General features: G+C 36.1%; 1 pseudogene; it reads right to left on the minus strand.

The window, feature by feature from the left end:
* Positions 1-3,300: 3,300 nt before the first annotated feature.
* LOC140516642 (olfactory receptor 4C6-like) lies at positions 3,301-4,201 on the minus strand (annotated as a pseudogene).
* Between the last annotated feature and the right edge of the window lie 1,590 nt (positions 4,202-5,791).

The raw sequence follows: 5,791 nt of genomic DNA on the forward strand, positions 1-5,791 counted from the left end.
TCCTGGCATTTCCTTATCCTCCCTTGTCATTAGAGATTACCTTCCAATTCTTGTCTATATCTCCTATACGTCAAAGTATTTGCCCATAATCTCCTTGAAGGTTTGAATTTTTTTACCTTCCTTTTTTCTCAGCTGTTAGCTTTGTACATCCAAAGGGTTCTTCTTGAGAGTTTACTAATACCTTTTTGAAAGGTGGCCTCTTGATATCCAGTATGACACATAGGCACAAAAGTTGTCTTAGTTTCAAGGTAAACCAATGCAATTAAGCATCTCTCTTTGCTCTCAAGAGAGGCAAAAGCTTTTACAAGTGTAGAATATTTCCTCACAAACAGGCCCAACTCTACAGAAATCTAGAACTTCTTGAGGTTTTGCAGGCTACTTCTCTGACTTTCCAGACCCTGATTATTCTTTTCATTGTTTCAAGGTGTGTTTTTTAATCATTCCAAATATTTTTTTCTCTTTCACTGAAGGTTTTACCAAAGCAAATCCTATCTGCTAATGTAGAGAAAGAGATAAACCTTAACTGCCCCTCCAAATGTATGAAATTCCATAGTCTTTATCTGTATTAATGCATTAAATACGATAAAAAATGGGTACTGAGGTTATACCATCTTTCCCTCTCAATGTTTGACATTGTATTCACTTTATAGCAGGGGGAGATAGTCATTGATTCACTAGCACAAATTGAACAAAAAAAGATTCCAGGGACATAGTATGTGCTTAGCGATTGCTTATTGACAGTGATTGAATCTGTCTGATTTTATCCATATTTCAATGGAGCAAAAACTGAGATTCAGAGATGGAGGTAAACTGAAAAGAGGCAGAGTTTGAACCCACATCCTAAAGACTCAATATCAATTTCCTTATCACAGTCCCATACATCTTCTAAGGTGAGCCTAAAGAGATGATTCAGTGTATTGTGAGGTGGGGAGCAGTGGAAACAATTACCTTTTTAAGTATTAGAAGGGATGTCAAGTGCAAGAGAAATAAAAGGGGTTAAAATTCTTTTCTTTATATTCCCAGGAGACTGTACTGGACGTGATAGGTGGAAATCGTAATTACACAATGCAAATTTTCCTTCAGAGAAAAAAAAAACAATAGCAAAAATTTCTTACCATGACAGCTTTCTAATAAGGTAATTGAATAAGTCAAATGTGATTGGTTTCTATATTCCCATAGTGTTTGAAGTAGAAACTTTCTCATCATGTGTGGAACATCCTAAAGTAGAGAGACAAATCACACCATAATTTGGAAAGCTACTTTGGTGTCCAAATACATTTCAGAGTATACACTTTTGTCTGGGGATGTAAAGATTTAATTTAGATTGTTTATGACAGATCTGAAAATAGCATGTCAACCAGCCTTCCTGCTTTAACTAAGCATTTTTGCTAAATAAGTGGCAAGTGCCTTTTACAGAAATTCAAAAATGCAAGTGATATCAGCACCATCTAAATATTATCCCAAGCTACATTTGCCTTAATCTAGTCATTGTTTTTTGTGAGACCTAGGATATGATGAATTCATAGTAGCAGTAGAGTTGCACTTGGGTGAGTGCAATGGCACCCCCTCACTCTCTTCCTCTACCTCCCACTCTAACCCTCACCCTAAATTATGAATACTACATAGTAGCAGCAGCAGCAGTAGTATCAGTAGCGCCATTTATTTCTCAAACTCACTTTACAGATGAGAAAGTGAGGCAAACAGGGTTAAATAACTTGGCCAAGGTTACACAACTAGAAGGGTAAGATATGAGTCTTCCTTATTCTAAAACCAGTGCTCCACTGAGTGTGGTAGGTGATATTATATCCCCATTTTGCAGATGAAACAAAAGCATGAAATGGTTAAGTGAATTGTCTAAGATCACACAGATAGTGAGTATCCGAGGTTGGATTGAAACTCAGATTATCTCCTAGATTCATACTCATATTTTGGCAATTAAGAATCCAAAAATGAGGGTCAAGGAAGGAGCTCATCCTTCTTACTCCTGTCTCAAAAGGAATGATTATATTTAAATTTAGCAGAGAACATGGAAAGGGACTAAGGCTGAACAAGATAACTACTTTTATCCAATGATGTAAATAGATCTTTTTAGAAAATGCAATAATCTTTCAGACATTTCCAATGAAACAAGGTAATAGATAATTCCTACCAAATTGAAAAGTATCAGAGGGAAAAGGAAATGTCAATTTTGTAGGATGTATTTAAAGACAAGCACTATAGTGTAATATGCATAGAACTGTGAATACTTCCATCCATTCTGGGAAAAAAATATTGGAGTGATGCTGAAAAAAAAAAGTTAAAATATAAAATAAAATGTAGGTGCACTTTGGTCTTAAACTTCTAGAATTATACATATTCAAAAAAATAAACACAGCGATTAAATCCAAATAAATGAAAATATTTACAAATTTATAATGCAAAGAATTAGAAAAAAATGTACCCAAGAGATTGCATAATGTCTATAGAACTCATGGTCCAAGAATATAATATGCAATAGGATAGTACTATACCCTAAGAAATAGAAAATATGAAGAATTTGGAAAATAATATGAATAGTTAAAAAATGCAAAAGTTACATTGGCAATATTCACAGAAAGCTGTTATTTTTTAAAAAGGTAAAAAAGAAACTGAATGATATGTGAATGCAATGCTTGAGATTAACTGCAGAAAAACATGGGTGGAAATACATTTGTCTCCCTTCTGTACAGAGTCATAAGTGGAGGTAGATGGGTGGTACAAAGGATAGAACAGTGCACTTAAATTAGCACAATATAATTTTAATTTTTTTTAATACTGTGATGATCTGTGGAACCCTGTGAGAGTCAGCTTTATACTGTAGCTGCTTAAATTTCGTTGAATGTAAAAGGAAAATTATAAGAGCACTTACCTCTGAGGGATGTTGTGAGGACAAAATGAAGTGATATTTGTAAAATGCTTAGAGAAACTATGTCAAAAGGATTTTGCAAACCTTAATGGTATATGATAACATTATCATTATTGTTAATAGATGGAACACTATAGGCATGGACTATTCTACATGCCTTCAAACTCTGTTAATATTTGAGTTTGTCATATCTTTAACCTATCACTTATAATCTCTCTGAAAGATTTGTAAAAAAAAAAAAATAAACATAGCCTGGGCAAAGTCAGGTTAGAAATTTATGAAAGATTTTATCTTTGCTAGTGAAAAGAATATGTGTACTGATCAAGATATTATTCCAACAAAACATTTGCGTCTTTCAGCTGCATGTGGATGATTTTCAAGTAGTAATCTGACTTTTCCTGAACAGTCAAAGATTTTCATCTGATCCAGAGTTTCCTCATAGCATTTTTAACCTCCATATTGCTAAGGGTGTAGATCAAGAGATTTAACATAAGAGTAACCAAAGTAACACATACAGCCATAGCTTTATTTGTCAGAAAGGTGGCTACTGGCCTCACATACAAGAACATACAAGGAACAAAAAACAAGGCGAACACTGTGAAGTGAGAGCTGCAGGTAGAAAAGTCTTTCCACCTTCCTTATGAACTACTGACCATCAGGGAATAATTACATAGGAGGCAATTAACATGAGAAAGATTGACAGGCACATCACTCCACTATTATCAGTGATGAAAAGATCAAGAACGTGGGTATTCATTCAGGCCAGTTTCAACAATGGGAACATATTACACACGAAATAATCGATAACATTAGGGCCACAGAAGGGAAGATGGGCCATGAGGAGGAGTTGTGTGGTGGTGTGTATGGAGCCCCCATCCAGGCTGCTGCCACCAGCAGGTGACACATATGGGGATTCATGATGACCATGCAGTGCAGGGGTTTGCAGATGGTCTCATAGCGATCATAAACCATGACCACGAGCACGACGACTTCAACACCACCAAAAAGATGATCTGCGAACAGTTGAGTCAGACAGCCTTCCAAGGAGATGGTTGTCTTCTCATGGAGTAAATCCGCAACCATTTTAGGGGCAACCACTGAAAAGTAGGTAGCATCCACAATGTATAAGAAGCTTAGAAAAAAGTACATAGGTGATCTCAAAGTTTAGCTGGCAGTCAAGGTTATGACAATGAGCATGTTTTCTACAATTGTGATAATATATGTGATTGAAAAAATACCAAGGAAAATTTTTCAAAGCTCTGGACTTTGTATAAGGCCTAGCAGAATGAATTCAATTACATTGTTTTTAGGCTCCATTTTGGTCAATCTTCTGCCAGCTTTCTGATTTTCCAATAGTCTTATCAGTTCTTTCGATTTATTTTCATTTTTTCCCCTAATGAGACCTTGCCTATAACTCACCTCAAAATCCAGTGATTTTAATTGCAGGTGGAGACAATCAAGAGTCTTCTGCACAGAATGGCTTATTCTAATAGGGAAGAATATCGTACAGTGGAAAGGAAAGGATGTAATAACCTCAGTTCTAAGGAATGTGACTCATTTCCCTTTCTTCTTAGAGGTAATTGGTGGCATTAATTTCTTTTCATATAGCTTGTGTGTATATAACCTAAGAAAGAAAGAAATGGGTCAATAGCATGCTTATCAGTGATTAAAATTCAACAGACTAATATAACTCCTAGTTATGTTGAAACTACATATTCACATTTTTTTATGAAATTGTAGGTAAAGTTAATAAGTAAATGTCTTTTTAAATCAAATGGGAAAGGATGGTCTAAAGCTTGACTGCGATAAAGGAATAGGTAGAATCTTGGGGTCAGGAAAACTTCTTTCATGCCCTGCTTCTGGCTATATGACTCTGGGCAAATCTCTTAGCCTATAATTACCAAGGTGTCGCTTTAAGTCTAAAAGCTAGAAAGTATGGGATTAGCTGTATGGATAGTGGGAGCTTCCTTCTTAAGAGATCCTTGAATCCAATGAAATCATATGTCTGGTTTAAAACAAAAAAATATAGTTCAGTGAGTTCAAATTATAAGAATAATAACTGATGTTTTAAAGTTTACAAAATATCTTGCCAGCAATGCCTCATTTAAGTCTCAAAATAATCCTATAGTGCGAGTACTACAGAAATCATGCCCATTTTACATATGAGGAAGCTGAGACCCAGAGAGGTTAAGACGTTAACTCTTGCTCACCCATCTGGAAAGTGCCAGAGGCAGAATTCAAGCACAACAATTCTGGCTCTGAGCTGAATTTTAGTCGTTATGTCATGCTAAAGAGTAGAAGATGGGAGGTCTTCTCACGAAATGGTCACTCAGTGAAAAGGAAATCATGACTGACACGAGGAAATGCATAGTTTTTAATAAAGGGTAAGTCAACTACCATGGTGGAAACACCATAAGGAACTGCTTCCCAAAAGAGTGCTAATGCTTAATTACATACGAGAGATATTTAACCCTAACTCAGAGTGTCAATTCTCATTTTAGCACAAAATCCTAGATTTAGAGTCAACGGGCTCTACCCCATCCTCTCAACCTTGTTGGCATCCTAAACCCCTCATTCCAATCCACTTCACACAATTTATCAGTTGTTGTCTTATATTCTACCATCACAAGAGCTTGTTGATATTTTTTTCCCCTTCTTCAAAGCCCCATAGCCATTAGCCTACTACAGGCCCCCATCACCTCTCTCCTGGTCCATTAAAATAGCCTTCTGGTTAATCTTCCTGTCTAAGGTCTCACCCCACTCCCCACCGTGCACCACTCTAGTGCCAAATTGATCTTCCCAAAGTGCTAGTCTAATCACATGAAATATTTTCCTTCCTACTTTCCATTCACCTGCACATATATGCACAACCAAGAAGCTCTTATTCTTCCAATTTACTTTTAAGAT

Source organism: Notamacropus eugenii, chromosome Y (genome assembly GCF_028372415.1).
Source record: "Notamacropus eugenii isolate mMacEug1 chromosome Y, mMacEug1.pri_v2, whole genome shotgun sequence".
NCBI lineage: Eukaryota > Metazoa > Chordata > Mammalia > Diprotodontia > Macropodidae > Notamacropus > Notamacropus eugenii.